General features: G+C 40.5%; 1 non-coding gene and 1 pseudogene across 1 annotated transcript; both read left to right on the forward strand.

Moving 5' to 3' along the window:
• The first annotated feature begins 2650 nt into the window (after window positions 1-2650).
• Window positions 2651-2758, forward strand: LOC112761288 (small nucleolar RNA R71). Its single transcript, XR_003181689.1, has one exon. It is a non-coding gene; the product is annotated as a small nucleolar RNA R71 (small nucleolar RNA).
• A 15971-nt stretch (window positions 2759-18729) lies between these two features.
• Window positions 18730-18831, forward strand: LOC112760445 (small nucleolar RNA R71; annotated as a pseudogene).
• Window positions 18832-20727: the final 1896 nt, after the last annotated feature.

Here is a 20727-nt window from a genome sequence, read left to right on the forward strand (position 1 = left end):
TCAATCTCCCATGACTCGGAGGTGGAAGCTTTTGCCTTCCCTTTCCTCTTTCTAGAGGTTTCTCCGGCCTTAGGTGCCATAAATGGTTATGGAAAAATAAAAAGCTTTAGCTTTTACCACACTAAACTTAGAAGGTTGCTCGTCCTCGAGCAAAAGAAGAAAGAAGAGAGTAGAAGAAGAAGAAATAGAGAAGATGGAGTGGGCTTTATGTTTCAGCCAAGGGGGAGAAGTGGTGTTTAGGTTGTGTGAAAATGAAGGAGTGAAGATGGGTTTATATAGGGGTGAGATGGGTGTGTATGGTTCGGCCATAGAGGGTGGGTTTGGAAGGGAAAGTGATTTGAATTTGAATGGTGAGGTAGGTAGGGTTTTATGAAGGATGGATGTGAGTGGTGAAGAAAATGGTTGGATTTAATAGGTGAGGGGTTTTTGGGAAAGAGGTATCGAGGTGATTGGTGAATGGGTGAAGAAGAGAGAGTGGTGGGGTAGGTGGGGATCCTGTCGGGTCCACAGATCCTGAGGTGTCAAGGATAGCTCATCCCTGCACCGAGTGGCGTGCAAAAAGCCCTTTCTGCCAATTCTGGCGTTAAACGCCGGGCTTCTGCCCTTTTCTGGCGTTTAACGCCAACTCCTTGCCCATTCCTGGCGTTAAACACCAGTCTGGTGCCCCTTTCTGGCGTTAAATGCCCAGAATGGTGCCAGACTGGGCGTTAAACGCCCATTTGCTGGCCTTACTGGCGTTTAAACGCCAGCAAGCTTTTCCTCCAGGGTGTGCTATTTTTTTCTCTATTTTTCATTCTGTTTTTGCTTTTTCAATTGTTTTTGTGACTTCACATGATCATCAACCTACAGAAAACATAAAATAACAATGGAAAATAGATAGATATAACATTGGGTTGCCTCTCAACAAGCGCCTCTTTAATGTCAGTAGCTTGACAGTGGGCTCTCATGGAGCCTCACAGATGTTCAGAGCAATGTTGGAACCTCCCAACACCAAATTTAGAGTTTGAATGTGGGGGTTCAACACCAAACTTAGAGTTTGTTGTGGCCTCCCAACACCAAATTTAGAGTTTGACTGTGGGGGCTCTGTTTGACTCTGTTTTGAGAGAAGCTCTCCATGCTTCCTCTCCATGGTTACAGAGGGATATCCTTGAGCCTTAAACACAAGGGATTCTTCATTCACTTGAATGATCAATTCTCCTCTGTCAACATCAATCACAGCTTTTGTTGTGGCTAGGAAGGGTCTGCCAAGGATGATAGATTCATCCATGCACTTCCCAGTCTCTAGGACTATGAAATCAGCAGGGATGTAGTGGTCTCCAACCTTTACCAAGACATCCTCTACAAGTCCATAAGCTTGTTTTCTTGAATTGTCTGCCATCTCTAGTGAGATTCTTGCAGCTTGTACCTCAAGGATCCCTAGCTTCTCCATTACAGAAAGAGGCATGAGGTTTACACTTGACCCTAGGTCACACAGAGCCTTCTCAAAGTTCATGGTGTCTATGGTACAAGGTATTGAGAACTTCCCCGGATCCTGTCTCTTTTGAGGTAATCTCTGCCTAGTCAAGTCATCCAGTTCTTTGGTGAGCAAAGGGGGTTCATCCTCCCAAGTCTCATTACCAAATAACTTGTCATTTAGCTTCATGATTGCTCCAAGGTACTTAGCAACTTGCTCTTCAGTAACATCTTCATCCTCTTCAGAGGAAGAATACTCTTCAGAGCTCATGAATGGCAGAAGTAAATCCAATGGAATCTCTATGATCTCATTATGAGCCTCAGATTCCCATGGTTCCTCATTAGGGAACTCATTGGAGGCCAGTGGACGTCCATTGAGGTCTTCCTCAGTGGCGATCACTGCCTCTTCCTCCTCTCCAAATTCGGCCATGTTGATTATGTTTATGGCCTTGCACTCTCCTTTTGGGTTCTTTTCTGTATTGCTTGGAAGAGTACTAGGAGGGAGTTCAGTAACTTTCTTGCTCAGCTGACCCACTTATGCCTCCAAATTTCTAATGGAGGACCTTGTTTCAGTCATGAAACTCTGAGTGGTTTTAATTAGATCAGAGACCATGGTTGCTAAGTCAGAGTGGTTCTACTTAGAGTTCTCTGTCTGCTGCTGAGAAGATGATGGAAAAGGCTTGCCATTGCTAAACCTGTTTCTTCCACCATTGTTGTTATTGAAGCCTTGTTGAGGCCTCTGTTGGTCCTTCCATGAGAGCTTTGGATGGTTTCTCCATGAAGGATTGTAGTTGTTTCCATAGGGTTCACCCATGTAATTCACCTCTTCCATTGATAGGTTCTCAGGATCATAGACTTCTTTTTCAGATGAAGCGTCCTTAGTACTGCCTGGTGCAGCTTGCATTCCAGACAGACTTTGAGAAATTATATTGACTTGCTGAGTCAATATTTTGTTCTGAGCCAATATGGCATTCAGAGTATCAATCTCAAGAACTCCTTTCTTCTGGCTTGTCCCATTATTCACAGGATTCCTCTCAGAAGTGTATATGAATTGGTTATTTGCAACCATTTCAATGAGTTCCTGAGCTTCTGCAGGCGTCTTCTTCAGATGAATAGATCCTCTAGCAGAGCTGTCCAATGACATTTTGGACAGTTCAGACAGACCATCATAGAAGATACCTATGATGCTCCATTCAGAAAGCATGTCAGAAGGACACTTTCTGATCAATTATTTGTATCTTTCCCAAGCTTCATAGAGGGATTCACCTTCCTTCTGTCTGAAGGTTTGGACTTCCACTCTAAGCTTACTCAATTTTTGAGGTGGAAAGAACTTTGTCAAGAAGGCATTGACTAGCTTTTCCCAAGAGTTCAGGCTTTCCTTAGGTTGTGAATCCAACCATATCCTAGCTCTGTCTCTTACAGCAAAAGGGAATAGCATAAGTCTATAGACCTCAGGGTCAACCCCATTGGTCTTGACAGTGTCACAGATTTGCAAGAATTCAGCTAAAAACTTATGAAGATCTTCTAATGGAAGTCCATGAAACTTGCAATTCTGTTGCATCAGAGAAACTAATTGAGGCTTAAGCTCAAAGTTGTTTGCTCCAATGGCAAGGATAGAGATGCTTCTCCCATAGAAGTCGGGAGTAGGTGCAGTAAAGTCATCCAGCACCTTCCTTGCATTGCTGGCATTGTTGTTGTTTTCGGCTGCCATATCTTCTTCTAGTTTGAAGATTTCTGTTAGGTCCTCTCCAGAGAGTTGTGCTTTAGCTTCTCTTAGCTTTCGCTTCAAGGTCCTTTCAGGTTCCGGGTCAGCCTCAACAAGAATGCTTTTGTCTTTGCTCCTGCTCATATGAAAGAGAAGAGAACAAGAAAGTATGGAATCCTCTATGTCACAGTATAGAGATTCCTTGAGGTGTCAGAGGAAAAGAAGAATAGAAGGAGGAGGTAGAAGAATTCGAACTTATCAAGAGAGATAAAATTCGAATTATTGATAATGGAGAAGTGTTAGTCCTTAAATAGAAGGATGTGAGAAGAGGAGAAGAATTTTCGAAATTAAAGTAAAAGATTTTGAAATAATTTTGAAAAATTGAAGAATGATTTTCAAAAATTAGAGTTGGAAAAGAAATAAAGTGATTTTTGAAAAAAATTTTGAAATTAGAAATCAAAAAGATATGATTGAAAATTTAATTTTGAAAAAGATGTGATTAAGAAGATATGATTGAAAAGTTATGGTTTTAAAAAGATATGATTGAAAAACAATTTTAAAAAGATTTGATTTTTAAAATTAATGACTTGGCTAACAAGAAAAGATATTATTCAAACATTAAACCTTTCTTAACAGAAAAGGCAACATACTTGAAATTCTTGAATCAAATCATTAATTGTTAGCAAGTATTTTTGAAAATGGAAAGAAATTGATTTTGAAAATATATGATTGAAAAGATATGATTTGAAAAAGATTTGATTTTGAAAAATTTTGAAAACTTAAAAAAAATGTGCATTAAAAACAAAATCTTCCCTCTTGTGTCATCCTGGCGTTAAACGCCCAGAATGGTATCCATTCTGGAGTTTAACGCCCAAAATGCTACCCTTTTGGGCGTTAAACGCCCAGCCAGGTACCCTGGCTGGCGTTTAAACGCCAGTTTTCCTTCTTCACTGGGCGTTTTGAACGCCCAGCTTTTTCTGTGTAATTCCTCTGCAGCATGTTCTGAATCTTCAATTCTCTGTATTATTGACTTGAAAAGACACATTTTTAAAAAAAAATTTCTTTTTTTTTTTGGATTTTTAATCGAAATGCAACTAAACATGGAAAACTAAAATCAAACAAACAATGCATGCAAGATACCAAACTTAGAAGTTTGTATACTATTGACACTAACAAATTGAGAATGCATATGAAAAATAACAAAATACACAAAACAAGAGAATTTAAAGATCAGAGCAAGGAAATCATCAAGAACAACTTGAAGATCAATGAAGAACATAATGCATGAACTTTTCGAAAATTAGATGAATGCAGTTGACACCAAACTTAAAATTAGACACTAGACTCAAACAAGAAACATAAAATTATTTTTGATTTTATGATTTTATAAATTTTTTTGTGGTTTTTTTTTTTTTGAAAATTGAGTGGAAAAGAAAAAATAAGGGTTCAAAATTCTTAATGAGAATTCCAGGAATCATTGCAATGCTAGTCTAAAACTCCGGTCCAGGAATTAGACATGGCTTACTAGGTAGCCAAGCTTTCAAAGAAAGCTTTGGTCCAAAACACCAGGCATGGCCAATGGCCAGCCAAGCTTTAGCAGATCATTGCTCCCAACAGCAAAATTGATAGAAATCAACAAGCTCTTGTGATGATAAGTTGAAACCTCGGTCCAAAAGATTAGACATGGCTTCGCAGCCAGCCAGACTTCAATAGATCATCATGAAACTCTAGAATTCATTCTTAAAAACTCTGAAGAACAAAATAGAAAATCTTTTTGTATTTTTTGAAAATTTTTTTTCGAAAAATAAAAAGGAAAAGTACCTAATCTAAGCAACAAGATGAACCGTCAGTTGTCCAAACTCAAACAATTCCCGGCAATGGCGCCAAAAACTTAGTGCACGAAATTGTGATCATCAATGGCGCCATCAACATGGTACGCACAATTGTAATCTCAACTCTTTATCACAACTTCGCATAACTAACCAGCAAGTGCACTGGGTCGTCCAAGTAATAAACCTTACGTGAGTAAGGGTCGATCCCACGGAGATTGTTGGTATGAAGCAAGCTATGGTCATCTTGTAAATCTCAGTCAAGCGGATTCAAATGGTTATGGATGATGAATGATTAAAAGATAAATAAAACATAAAATAAAGATAGAGATACTTATGTAATTCATTGGTGAGAATTTCAGATAAGCGTATGAAGATGCTTTGTCCCTTCCGTCTCTCTGCTTTCCTACTGTCTTCATCCAATCCTTCTTACTCCTTTCCATGGCAAGCTGTATGTTGGGCATCACCGTTGTCAGTGGCTACAATCCCGTCCTCTCAGTGAAAATGTTCAACGCACTCTGTCACAGTACGGCTATTCATCTGTCGGTTCTCGATCATGTCGGAATAGAATCCAGTGATTCTTTTGCGTCTGTCACTAACACCCCACAATCACGAGTTTGAAGCTCGTCACAGTCATTCAATCCTTGAATCCTACTCAGCATACCACAGACAAGGTTTAGACCTTCTGGATTCTCAAGAATGCCGCCATCAATTCTAGCTTATACCACGAAGATTCTGATTAAGGAATCCAAGAGATAAACACTCAATCGAAGGTAGAACGGAGGTGGTTGTCAGGCACACGTTCATAGGTGAGAATGATGATGAGTGTCATGGATCATCACATTCATCAAGTTGAAGAACAAGTGATATCTTAGAACAAGAACAAGCTGAATTGAATAGAAGAACAATAGTAATTGCATTGATACTCGAGGTACAACAGAGCTCCACACCTTAATCTATGGTGTATAGAAACTCCACCGTTGAAAATACATAAGAACATGGTCTAGGCATGGCCATGAGGCCAGCCCCAAAACGTGATCTAAGGTAGCATAGAACTACTCAAAGATTCCTCCTCTCTCAAATACAATAGCAAAAGGTCCTATTTATAGAGAACTAGTAGCTTAGGGTTTACAAAAATGAGTAAATGACGTAAATATCCACTTCCGGGCCCACTTGGTGTGTGCTTAGGCTAAGCATTGAAGCATTTTCGTGTAGAGACATTTTCTGGAGTTAAACGCCAGCTTTTGTGCCAGTTTGGGCGTTTAACTCCCACTTTGGTGCCAGTTCCGGCGTTTAACGCTGGGAATTCTTGAGCTGACTTTGAACGCCGGTTTGGGCCATCAAATCTCGGGTAAAGTATAGACTATTATATATTTCTGGAAAGCCCAGAATGTCTACTTTCCAACGCAATTGAGAGCGTGCCAATTGGGCTTCTGTAGCTCCAGAAAATCCACTTCGAGTGCAGGGAGGTCAGAATCCAACAGCATCTGCAGTCCTTTTTAGCCTCTGAATCAGATTTTTGCTCAGGTCCCTCAATTTCAGCCAGAAAATACCTGAAATTACAGAAAAATACACAAACTCATAGTAAAGTCCAGAAAAGTGAATTTTAAATAAAAACTAATAAAAATATAATAAAAACTAACTAAAACATGCTAAAAATATACTAAAAACAATGCCAAAAAGCGTATAAATTATCCGCTCATCAATCATTCTCAGCAAAACCTCGCTGTACTACTTTTTGGTTGTATCTTGAGGCCATTTAACGTTTTAACACCTCTTCCTTGATCCGAGCTCTTTCTCGAATTTCTGGAAGTAGGTCGAGTTCCTCCTTTTGAAGTAGGGAATTGGCCTCTTCATTGTAGTGGATTACTCTGGGTGATCCTTCTTCGATCTCCACTAGAATTATTGTCTCCATTCCGTAAGCTAATCGGAAAGATGATTCCTTTGTGGTGGAGTGTGGAGTTGTCCGATATGCCCATAGGACTTGTGGGAGCTCTTCAGCCCAGGCTCCCTTTGCATCCTGTAATCTCCGTTTTAGCCCAGCTAAAATAACTTTATTGGCGGCTTCTGCCTATCCATTGGCCTGGGATGTTCTACGGATGTGAATTAGTGCTTTATTTTCAAGTCGGCCACCAATTTTCTGAAGTCTGCATCTGTGAATTGAGTGCCATTATCTGTGGTGATGGAGTATGGGACCCCAAACCTTGTGATAATGTTTCTATATAAGAATTTTCGACTTCTTTGAGCAGTGGCATTGGCTAGGGGTTTTGCCTCAATCTACTTTGTGAAATAATCTACCCCAACGATGAGGAACTTGACCTGTCCTAATCCTTGGGGGAAGGGCCCAAGGAGGTCGAGTCCCCATTTTGCAAATGGCCAGGGTGAGGTTACGCTGATGAGCTCTTCTGGTGCGGCGATGTGAAAATTAGCATGCTTCTGACATGGTGGACATTTCTTTACGAATTCCATTGCTTCTTTTTGTAAAGTTGGCCAATAGAATCCGGCCCGGAGTACTTTTTTGGTGAGAGGGTGTGCTCCGAGATGGTTGCCACAGATGCCACTGTGTACTTCCTCTAAAACTTCCTTTGTGTTGGAAGTCGGCCCACATTTTAACAGTGATGTTGAAATCCCTCTCTTGTATAGAGTGTTATTTATGATGGTGTAGTATTGTGCCTCCCGTTTTAACCTCTTTGCCTCCTTCTTATCTGTAGGGAGTGTTTCTATTTTGAGGTAATTAATTATAGGATTCATCCATCCTTGATCCAGACCTGTTATGGCTAGGACCTTTTCTTCTTCTGAGATTGACAGGTTCTACAGCATCTCTTGGATGAGGCTTCTATTGTTGCCCCCTGGTTTGGTGCTAGCTAGTTTTGAGAATGCATCAACTCGAGCATTCTGTTCCCGAGGTATGTGGCAGACCTCATATTCCCTGAGTTGTTCGAGCTGTTCCTTGGTTTTGTCCAAGTACTTTTTCATGGTGGGATCCTTGGCTTGGTAGCTCCCTGCTATTTGTGAGGTGACTACTTGTGATTCGCTGAAGATGATAAGCTTTTGAGCCCCAACCTCCTTAGCCAGCTTCAAACCAGCTAGTAGTGCCTCGTATTCTGCCTGGTTATTTGAAGCAAGGAACCCGAATTTGAGGAAAAGTTCGATTTGGATTCCCTGATCGCTTTCTATTATCACGCCTGTGCCACTTCCGGTTTTGTTTGAGGAACCGTCTACGTAGAGATTGCATTCTGTAGGGATTTCCAGGGTGTCCGTAAACTCTGCAATGAAGTCGGCCAGATACTATGATTTGATGGCTGTCCGAGCTTCATATTGGAGGTCGAATTCGGACAACTCGACTACCCATTGTAAGATTCTTCCTGCTAGGTCTGTTTTCTGCAGAATGCCTTTTATGGGCTGGTTGGTCCGAACCCTGATGACGTGGGCTTGGAAATATGGGCGAAGTCATCGAGATTTTAGTATGAGAGCATAGGCGAATTTTTCTATTTTTGGTAGTTTAGTTCGGACCCTTGTAGTGCTTTGCTGATAAAGTATATAGGTTGTTGTCCACTGTCGTCTTCTCGGACCAGTGCTGAGGCTGCTGCCCGATTTCCTACTGCAAGGTACAATAAAAGCGGTTCTCCTTCCCGTGGCCGAGTTAGAATAGGTGGTTGTCCCATGAACCTTTTGAAATCCTAGAAAGCTTGCTCGCACTCCGTTGTCCATTCAAACCTATTTCCCTTCCTTAGAGTGGCATAGAAGAGGAGAGATCTTATTGCTGATCCAGCTAGAAATCTGGACAAGGCTGCCAATCTTCCATTGAGTTGTTGTACCTCTTTGACACAGGTCGGACTCCTCATGTCGAGTATAGCCCGGCATTTATCCAGATTTGCCTCGATTCCTCTTTGTGTGAGCATAAAACCCAAGAATTTGCCAGCTTCTACTGCGAAGGTGCATTTTGTAGGGTTAAGTCGCATGCCATGCTTTCTTATAGTGTCGAATACTTGGGTAAGGTCGGACAGTAACAACTCTTCACTTTGTGTCTTTATTAACATGTCGTCCATGTAGACTTCCATGACTTTCCTGATGTGGTCTGCGAAGACCTTATTCATTAATATTTGATAAGTGGCTCCTGTATTTTTTAGTCCGAACGGCATGACGATGTAGCAGTAGTTTACTTTCGGGGTTAAGAATGAGGTTTTTTCTTGATCAAGTGGGTACATCGGGATTTGATTGTATCTCGAATAGGCGTCCATAAACGAGAGGTATTTGTATCCGGAGGAGGCATCCACTAGAGCGTCGATACTTGGGAGTGGATAAGGATCTTTTGGGCAGGCTTTGTTGAGATCAGTGTAGTCGGTGCACATCCGCCACTTCCCATTTGATTCTTTCACCAGGACGACGTTAGCAAGCCATAGTGGATACTTGACTTCTCTTATGAATCCTGCCTCTAGTAGAGCTTGTACCTGCTCTTCCACAGCTTGGGATCATTCTGGTCTGAGTTTTCTACTTCTCTACTGTACTGGCCGAGATCCTGGGTAAACTGCCAACTTGTGGCACATTAACTTAGGGTCTATGCCCGGCATGTCTGCGGCCTTCCATGCAAAGAGGTCGACATTGTCTCTTAAGAACTATATGAGGGACTCATTTACATCTCCTTTTAGGATTATGCCAATATTAGTTGTTTTTTCTGAAGTATCTCCAATTTGGACTTTTTCTGTCTCCCCTTCAGGTTGTGGATGAAGTTCTTCCCGCCCTCGAACTCCCCCGAGTTCGATGGTGTGGAATTCTTCTCCTCTGCCTCTAAGGTTTAGACTTTCGTTGTAACAGCGGGGAACCGTCTTCTGGTCTGCTTTTATCATAGCTATCCCTTCTGTGGTTGGGAACTTCATGCACAGATGTGGAGTCGAGACTACTGTGCCGAGCTGATTTAACGTTGTCCGACCTATTAGGGCATTGTAGGCTGAACTCACATTGACCACGATGTAGTCTATGTTGATTGTCCTTGACCGGTGATGCACATAAACTAGTTATGCTACGATTTAGGAAATTGCACGATCGGCAAAATTCCTTCCAGCAAGTGCACCGGTTATCGTCAAGTAAAAACTCACAATAGAGTGAGGTCGAATCCCACAAGGATTGGTTGAATGAGCAATTCGGATTAGAAGTGTGTTCTAGTTGAGCGGAATCAAGATTGAGATGAGTATTGCGGAATGTAAAATTGGCGGGAAAAGTAAATGACAAGAAATTGAAATGGCGGAATCTTAAATTGCATGAATTAAAGAGCAGAAACTAAATTGCTGAAATTAAAAGGGAATGGGGGTGATTGCATGAATTGAGTAGCAGAATGTAAAGAGAAAGTGGAAATCAGAAATGGGGAATTCATTGGGTTATAGGAGATATTGAGATCTCCGAATCAAAACATGTTTATCTCTTCCTCAACCAATGCGTTCATTGAATTTTGCTTGGCAATCTTATATGATTGGATCCCAATCCCTTGGCTCACCAATTCTCTCTAAAAACAAACAAATTCCCAATCCCTTGGTTTAAATGTTCATAAGAAGAGATGATGCTTGATCACTGATTATACCACACAATTTCATGAACCACAATTTGGTAGGATTACATGTCACAATATCCATCCAAACCCCAATCCAATTCACTGTGAGAAAGCTTCTCTAGCATGAATCCTCCATTCCTTTCCCAAGGCTCCGAAGGATTCCAAGTATGGGTAGTTTCTTTCCCAAGACAACTACTCAATGGAATTAGATCGAGAAGCTTTCTAACAAAATTCAAGAGAAAAGATTGAAGAAGAAGATAAACTATTATTGATTCATTGAATTACAATAGAGCTCCCTAACCCAATGAAAGGGGTTTAGTGAATCATAGCTCTGAATTCAATTACAAAGAAAAGGAAAACTAGCTACAACTGAAAGTAAAAGTTCCCTCTAACTTAACTTCTATCCTATTTATACACTTTCTATATTGAGCTTCAGTTGTGCTTCTTGGGCTTTGAGGCCTCTCCTTGCTTTCCTTTTGCCTTGGGTTTATGATCCATAATCTTGATGAGGTTGTTGATCCAAATCCTGTAACATTTATTGAGCCAACTTAGTAATAATCAAATAATGACACATGACTCAATAAATTGAAATTTCAAACTCATCAATCCTTCAGGCCCAATCCCATAAACCATGATATTCAATTGGGTTTCATACCAAAGTAAATTTAAGTTAATATTTGTGCTCAAAGACTAACTTAAATCACAATATTTTTGGCCCAGAAACCTTTTCCAAGAGTGGCGTTTAAGTTGTAGTTTAAGCTTAAACTGCAGCTTAAACGCCAGACACTTCCAGTGAGGCCTTTTGTAGAGGCACGTTTAAGCTTCAGTTTAAGGTTAAACTAAAGCTTAAACGTGGAAATGGAAGAAGGTAGCCCTGGAGAGTCATGTAGTCGAACACGTTTAAGCTTCAGTTTAAGGTTAAACTGAAGCTTAAACGTGGAAATAGGAAGGGCAGCCCTGGAGGTCGAACACGTTTAACCTCCAGTTTGAGGTCAAACTGGAGGTTAAACGTGGAAAAGGGTGGAGGCATACTGGAGGTCGAACACGTTTAACCTCCAGTTTGAGGTCAAACTGGAGGTTAAACGTGGAAGCTTAGAATGGTAGCCCTGGAGGTGTCGAACACGTTTATCCTCCAGTTTGAGGTCAAACTGGAGGTTAAACGTGGAAATGGAGAGAGCAACCCTGGAGGAGAAAAGCTGTCGAACACGTTTAAGCTCCAGTTTGAGGTCAAACTGGAGCTTAAACGTGGAATGGCTCCCTGGTACTCTTCCTGGTTCTGGCGTTTAACCTCCAGTTTGAGGTCAAACTGGAGGTTAAACGTGGAACTCCTCCCTGAGTGGCATTATCATTCTGGCGTTTAACCTCCAGTTTAAGGTCAAACTGGAGGTTAAACGTGGAATGCTTCTTTAGTGAGGCTTTTCATTCTGGCGTTTAACCTCCAGTTTAAGGTCAAACTGGAGGTTAAACTTCAATTCCAGCATTTCTTATCCTTCATGATTTTGACGTTTAAGCTCCAGTTTAGGCTTAAACTGGAACTTAAACTCCACATGTGATATTCAAGCTTCCTTCATTGATTTTGTTGCTTCCTTGCTTAGCCTCTTCTTCCCTGAAATCATCCAAACAATTGCATCAAAGTCTTGCAAAATTTCATGAGAAATCTTCCATTCATAGCATTTAAGTATTATAACTAAAACTCATGGAATATGCATCAAAATCATGTTGTTTGGATGGTTCATTGCTTTGTTCTTCATTTAACCATTTTTGGTTACTTTAAGCTCAAGAAAATGCATAAAACAACTAAAACTAACAGAAAAATGCTAGTGAAACTAGCCTATGATGCCTTGGCATCACAACACCAAACTTAATACTTGCTTGTCCCTAAGCAAGTCCTGAGTTATTTGAGAAGAAAGTATGAAACAGAAAGCAATTACATTGGCTATATTAGCAAGCATTTGAAGTTCATCAGAAGGGTTTTATGCAGAAAGTTGCAGCATCACTTTTTCATACTTATCAGGTAGGATTATCACTTTTTCATTGCATCCATCAAACATTGCTATGGCCTCTTGTTATTCTTATGTCTTTGGCACTTTTCTCTTCTTTGTTTTCTTTTCTTTTTTCTTAGAGCTCCTTTGCTCCTTGTTTGCTTAGTGTCATGTGTTGCACAAGCCTTTGGCATTTTCTTTTTCTTATCAGTGCACTACACATATCCACTTTAGGCATTTTAGTTCACATTTCTTCTTGAGACATTGGTGCCCAGCACCTCTTTGTGTGACTAAATGTTTTGTATTTAGGTTGCTCTTGATAATGGACTTTTGGTTGATAATCCCGGGTTAGTTAACCCAAGTTACCAAGTGTTGAAACACTCCTCAGAACCTATTCATCCAAGCATATCCTTAATACATAAACACCACAGGCATTTGTCTCAGAAGTTCAAACCATTGGTACCTAGCTTATTTTCTCAATTTTTTTTGCTTTTTGGTTGCCCTTTGGCTTTTTCTTCTTCTTTTTCTTTCTTTTTCATGGCCAAAGACATTTATTCATCAAGATCCATAGACAATTTTTACTTTCTACATAAAAAAATGATAATTCTACACTCTAATTCTAGTGATCTGACTAAACAATCAAGCATGCATACCACCACTTAATTCTACTTGATTTGTCACTAATTTAGCCAAGTTACTTTTGTTCAAACTTTTCTTTTATTTTTGGAAACAGAACAAGCATGGCAAGCACTCGTTTAAGAAGGTGAAGTTATATCCAAACATCTAGGCATTCACTTTATTCAAAGCAAATAACAAACACACATACTAGAAAAACTCTACATTCCAGAAAGATTCAACATTTACAGTTTAAACCAGAACACGCATGCTTTGTTTGCCCTTTTTAAAGAATTATCAAGGAATAATACCACCTTGTGAAATTCCTTGTTTTCTCTTTGTTGTCAGGAAACAATTTTATTTCTCCTTCTTCTCCTAAATGTTGCTTCATGCTTTAAGATTCTTGTTTCCTTTCCTGCAAAGAGTGATGAAGTTGCTTGCTTCTCAAGCACTTGAGTGGTTAGCTCAACTATGTGTGGGTAAGTATCGGAGTCTTAGGTTGGTGTGTGAACACCAAACTTAGTCTCCCACTTACTTCTCTGTTCTTTGAATCCTTGAGTTCTCTTGGAATGATGTTGCTACTAAGGGTTTTAAGCATTTCTGTGACTGCTTAGAATCATTGTTCCTTTCATATAATTCAAGGGTTGTTGTGTTCCGTTGATCTTTATGGTGGAACACCAAACTTAGAGTCACACATTCCCCTTTGAATTATTGATCCATGAATTCATTGTTTGGTGTGAAACACCAAACTTAATTCTTTGCAATGCACAGAAACTACTTCACCCTTTTTATTGAAACAAATAAAAGAAACAGCAACAAGGTATTACCTCAGGTTGGGTTGCCTCCCAACAAGCGCTTCTTTAACGTCATTAGCTTGACGGTCAGCTTCCTCAGTTGAGGTGATATTTAACTTTGTCCTTCTCCTCCACATCTCCCAAGTAATGTTTGAGTCTTTGACCGTTAACAATGAAGGTTCGTTGTGACTTTTCTTCCATGATTTCTACTTGTCCATAATTGGAGACCTTGGTGACAAGGAATGGTCCAGACCACCTTGATTTTAGCTTCCCTGGAAATAGCTTCAGCCTAGAATTGTAGAGCAATACTTTTTGCCCTTCTTCAAATTTCCTTGGGCTATGTTGCTGTCATGCTTCTTCTTTGCTCTTTCTTTGTAAATTTTGGCATTCTCATAGGCTTCCGCTCTGAATTCTTCCAACTCTTGAATTTGCAACATTCTTCTTTCTCCAGCGGCTTTGTTGTCCAAGTTCAGAAGTTTCAAGTCCCAGTATGCCTTGTGCTCCAACTCCAGTGGCAGATGGCAAGCTTTTCCATATACTAGTTGGTAAGGAGACATTCCAATTGGTGTTTTGAAAGCTGTCCTATATGCCCAAAGAGCATCATCTAGCTTAATCGACCAGTCCTTCCTTGAAGTTCCCACAGTCTTTTCCAGGATCCTTTTGAGTTCTCTGTTAGATATTTCGGCTTGCCCACTTGTCTGTGGATGGTATGGTGTGGCTACCCTGTGTTTGACTCCATATTTTAGAAGCAATGCCTCTAATGGTTTGTTGCAGAAGTGGCTTCCTCCATCACTGATGATTGCTCTTGGAACCCCAAAACGGCAAAAAATGTGTTTTCTGAGGAAGTTCATGACTACCTTATTATCATTGGTTGGAGTTGCTATTGCTTCAACCCATTTGGAGACATAGTCTACTGCCACAAGAATGTAATTATTTGAGTATGAGGAGGGAAATGGTCCCATGAAATCTATCCCCCATACATCAAACAATTCAAGTTCCAGAATGAATTGTTGTGGCATTTCATTTCTTCTTGGCAGGTTCCCAGCTTTCTGGCATTCATGGCAGTGCTTCACTAATTCTTTTGCATCTTTGAAGATAGTGGGCCAATAAAAACCACACTGCAACACCTTAGCTGCTGTTCTTTCTCCTGCAAAGTGCCCTCCATAAGTGGAGCCATGGCAGTCCCATAAAACTTCCCTTCCTTCTTCCTCGGATATGCATCTTCTGAGTATGCCATCGGAACATTTTTTGAACAAGTATGGTTCGTCCCAGATGAAGTATTTGGCATCATTTACCAATTTCTTCCTTTGATGTTTGTTAAATTCCAAAGGTACACTCCCAGTGGCCTTAAAGTTTGCTATGTCTGCAAACCAGGGTGCTTTGTGAATTACCATGAGTTGTTCATCAGGAAAGCACTCATTTATATGTGTGCTTTGTGTACTTCCTTCTTCACATGGTATCCTTGATAAATGGTCTGCCACCTTGTTCTCTACACCCTTCTTGTCTTTGATTTCAATGTCAAATTCCTGCAACAAAAGAACCCATCTAATAAGTCTTGGTTTAGATTCTTGTTTGGCAAGTAAATATTTTAAAGCTGAATGATCAGTGAAGACAATGACTTTAGATCCAATGAGATAAGATCTAAATTTGTCAAATGCAAAGACTATTGCCAAGAGTTCTTTTTCAGTGGTTGTGTAATTCCTTTGGTTAGCATTCAAGACTTTACTGGCATAATAAATCACATGTACCAAATTGTCTTTCCTTTGTCCTAACACTGCCCCAATAGCAAGGTCTGATGCATCACACATCAGTTCAAAAGGTAAGTTCCAATCAGGTGGGGCAATGATAGGTGCAGAGGAAAGTTTTTGCTTCAAAAGTTCATAGGCTAGCATGCAATTTTTATCAAATACAAAGGGTGTATCAGAGACAAGCAAGTTACTCAAAGGTTTGGCTATTTTAGAAAAGTCTCTAATAAACCTTCTGTAAAAACCAGCGTGTCCCAAAAAACTCCTAACTGCCTTGACATTACTTGGTGGAGGTAGTTTTTCAATGATTTCCACCTTAGCTCTGTCCACCTCCATGCCTCTATTAGAGATTTTGTGGCCAAGGACTATTCCTTCTGTGACCATGAAATGACACTTTTCCCAGTTTAATACTAGGTTAGTCTCTTGGCACCTCTTAAGCACCAAGGCAAGGTGGTGTAGGCAGCTGGGAAAAGAATCCCCAAACACAGAAAAATCGTCCATGAAGACCTCAATAAATTTTTCAATCATGTCTGAAAAGATGGACAGCATGCATCTTTGGAAAGTGGCAGGTGCATTGCACAATCCAAAGGGCATGCGTCTATAAGCAAAAACTCCATATGGACAAACAAATGATGTTTTCTCTTGATCACTAGGATCAACTACTATTTGGTTGTATCCTGAATATCCATCCAAGAAGCAATAGTAAGCATGTCCGGCAAGCCTTTCAAGCATCTGATCCATGAATGGGAGTGGGAAATGATCCTTTCTGGTGGCTTCATTTAGCTTCCTGTAGTCTATGCACATCCTCCACCCAGTGACGGTTCTTGTGGGTATGAGTTCGTTCTTCTCATTTGGCACCACAGTTATGCCACCTTTCTTAGGAACTACATGGATGGGACTAACCCATGGGCTATCAGAAATGGGGTAGATTACCCCTGCCTGCCATAACTTCCTGACTTCCTTTTGTACCACTTCTTTCATGACGGGATTCAATCTTCTCTGAGCTTGAATGGAGGGTCTAGCATCCTCTTCTAACAAGATTTTATGCATGCATATGGATGAACTTATCCCCTTCAAATCAGCTAGGGTCCATCCAATGGCATCTTGATGAGTTTGCAGCACCTTGATCAATTCTTCTTCCTGTTCTTGGCTCAGGGCAGAGCTAATGATAACAGGGTGACTCTCATCACTACCCAAGTATGCATACTTGAGATTAGGGGGCAAGGCTTTGAGCTCAGGTTTTGGTGCTTCCTTTTCTTCTTTCACTCTCTCTGGCATGCTTAGCATGGTTGTGTCAGCACCCTTGATATCACTAACTTCAATATCCTTGGTGAACTCCTCCTCTGCCAATTCCTTTATTGTTTCCTCAAAAGTTTCTTGTACTGCAATGTCCACTACATCAACCCTCATGCATTCCCTTAGTGATTCTGATGGATAGCTCATTGCCTTGAATACATTAAACACCAATTTCTCATCATGTAGTCTAAGAGTGAGTTCACCCTTTTGTACATCTATGATGGCTCCAGCAGTAGCTAGGAAGGGTCTTCCCAGAATTATTGAAGCTTTGGCTTCTTCCTCCATATCTAACACCACAAAATCAGCAGGAAATATAAATTCTCCCACTTTCACCAACAAATCCTCAACTATCCCATGAGGGAATTTAAAAGTTCGATCTGCCAATTGGAGGGCCATTCTTGTTGGTTTGGCTTCCTCAATCTTCATTCTTCTCATCATTGTTAGCGACATCAAATTGATGCTGGCCCCTAAGTCACACAAGGCCTTCTCCACCATGACTTCTCCTATGATGCAGGGGATTTGGAAACTGCCTGGGTCCTTCAATTTCTGAGGCAATTTGTGCTGAATGATGGCACTGCATTCTTCAGTTAACAACACAGTTTCCTCATTTCTCCAGCTTCTCTTCTTGGTCATTAATTCTTTTAAGAATTTTGCATAGAGTGGCATTTGCTCTATTGCCTCAGCAAAGGGAATGTTGATTTGAAGCTTCTTGAAAATCTCCAAGAACCTGGAGAATTGGCCATCCTTTTCACTTTTCATCAAACGTTGAGGATAAGGTGCTTTAAGTGTGTAAGGCTTCAGGACCTCTTTTTCTTTTTCTTTTGTTGCAGACGGTGTAAAAGATTGTCCTTGTTCTTTGTCTTTCACATTTTCCTTTGCTTCATCCTCTGTGGTTTCCCTTGAGATCTCCTTTAGATTCTTTCCACTTCTGAGGGTTATGGCCTTACATTCTTCCCTTGCAATAGCCTTGGCAGCATGAGAACTGCTTGTCCCAGGGGCTTGCTTAGTCAATACAAAATTTGATTTTCTAGCTTCTGGATGGCAGCTCCTTGGTTTTGCAAGTTAGAATTTACTTCTTCCTTAAAAGCTTTCAATTCAATTATGTCTTGACTCATGGTTGCCATCATTCCTTCTATCCGGTTTAATTGATCTTGAAATTGTTGGTTTGGATTAGGTTGGGTAGGTTGATTATTTTGGCCATGATATGGTGGTTGGGAGTAGTGTTTTGTGTGGCTTGGTATGATCTTTGTTGGAGTTTTGGTATGTGGAATTGTTATGTTGGTTGTGGTTGTAAGGTTTGTGGTTTTGTGGTTGGGTTTGTTGGTTTCCCCACCCAAAGTTTGGGTGGTTTCTCCAGCCTGGGTTGTAAGTGTTGGAATGTGGATCATATGATTGCCTTTGTTGGTTTCCCACATAATTGCCTCTTCCCAATCACCTCCTTCAATGCTTACTTCCTCTTGATCTTGTGTGTGTATTGCAGCCACTTGCTTTGTTTCTAATTGCCTGGTAAGCTCTGCTAGTTGCTTGGCAAACACCTTGTTTTGGGCTAGAATTGTATCAACATGGTTCAGCTCCATGACTCCCTTAGTGTTGTGCCTCTCTGATGCATAGTAGTACTCATTCTCAGCCACTGTCTCGATCACTTCAATGGCTTCTTCCACAGTCTTTTTCCTGTTCAATGAACCTCCTGATGAATGGTCTACAGCCTTCCTTGATTCATAAGAGAGCCCATCATAAAGATGTGCAATTGCACCCAATCATGGAACATGTTTGGTGGGCATTTCCTTGTCAAGTCCTTGAATCTCTCCCATGCCTCGTAGAGAGTTTCACCATCTTGTTGTCTAAAGTCTGAACCTCGATCGAAGCCTATTGACCTTTGTGGAGGGTAGAAACGTGCCAGAAACTTGCTTTCCACCTCATCCATGTTGTTAGACTCCCCTTGGGAATGATTCCAGCCACTTAGCTGCTTTGTCCCTAAGTGAAAATGGGAACAAAAGCAGTTTATAGGCATCTTCCTGGACTCCATTGGACTTCACAGTGTCACAAATTCTCAGGAATTTGTGAGATGTTGGTTGGGTCTTCATTAGCACTTCCTCCAAAGGAACAATGATTCTCCACTAGTGATATTAGCTGTGGCTTGAGCTCAAAATTGTTGGCCTGAATGGGTGGTTTCTGGATGCTACTACCACAATTCCCAGAGGTTGGGTTTATGTATGAACTAAGAACCCTCCTCTCAGGAATGGCATCGTTTCCATCAGCTCTCTCATGGTTGTGAACTTCTCTATCCATGTTGAGATCTAAAGCTTCCTCAAAATTGTCCTCAGATTCTCCTTCAGATTCCTCTTCTCCCACTACTCTCTTCCCTCTTGCTTCCCTTCTAAGTCTATGAAGGGTCCTCTCTGGTCGGTATATGGAGGAGTTGATGTCTCTCCTCTCCTACCTGTCATGCAAGAACACAGCTCAACACAAACAAGTGAAATACTCTTGGTTAATGGAAGAGTATGGTTAGCTCAATTGAGGAATTAATTCAAACAGTTAGTGAGTCAGTGAGTTAGTTGCATGAATTAAAGGCATAAAGAAGGAAAGCATATAACCGAGTGCAGAAATTAAAATTCAGCAAGTATCTTGAACAGAATTAACAAAGCAAGAGAAAATTGCTCAATCTATTAGCTTCCAATTTGAGAATTGTCAATCGAAAACCAATCCCCGGCAACGGCGCCATAAACTTGATGCACATAAATAGTTATGCTACGATTTAGAAATTGCACGATCGGCAAAATTCCTTCCGGCAAGTGCACCGGTTATCGTCAAGTAAAATCACAATAGAGTGAGGTCGAATCCCACAAGGATTGGTTGAATGAGCAATTCGGATTAGAAGTGTGTTCTAGTTGAGCGGAATCAAGATTGAGATGAGTATTGCGGAATGTAAAATTGGCGGGAAAAGTAAATGACAAGAAATTGAAATGGCGGAATCTTAAATTGCATGAATTAAAGAGCAGAACTAAATTGCTGAAATAAAAAGGGAATGGGGGTGATTGCATGAATTGAGTAGCAGAATGTAAAGAGAAAGTGGAAATCAGAAATGGGAATTCATTGGGTTATAGAGATATTGAGATCTCCGAATCAAAACATGTTTATCTCTCCTCAACCAATGCGTTCATTGAATTGCTTGGCAATCTTATATGATTGGATCCCAATCCCTTGGCTCACCAATTCTCTCTAAAAACAAACAAATTCCCAATCCCTGTTTAAATGTTCATAAGAAGAGATGATGCTTGATCACTGATTATACACACAATTTCATGAACCACAATTTGGTAGGATTACATGTCACAATATCCATCCAAACCCCAATCCAATTCACTGTGGAAAGCTTCTCTAGCATGAATCCTCCATTCCTTTCCCAAGGCTCCGAAGGATTCCAAGTATGGGTAGTTTCTTTCCCAAGACAACTACTCAATGGAATAGATCGAGAAGCTTTCTAACAAAATTCAAGAGAAAAGATTGAAGAAGAAGATAAACTATTATTGATTCATTGAATTACAATAGAGCTCCCTAACCCAATGAAAGGGGTTTAGTGAATCATAGCTCTGAATTCAATTACAAAGAAAGGAAAACTAGCTACAAGTGAAAGTAAAAAGTTCCCTCTAACTTAACTTCTATCCTATTTATACACTTTCTATATTGAGCTTCAGTTGTGCTTCTTGGGCTTTGAGGCCTCTCCTTGCTTTCCTTTTGCCTTGGGTTTATGATCCATAATCTTG

The sequence above is a fragment of the Arachis hypogaea genome, chromosome 16, assembly GCF_003086295.3.
Source record: "Arachis hypogaea cultivar Tifrunner chromosome 16, arahy.Tifrunner.gnm2.J5K5, whole genome shotgun sequence".
NCBI lineage: Eukaryota > Viridiplantae > Streptophyta > Magnoliopsida > Fabales > Fabaceae > Arachis > Arachis hypogaea.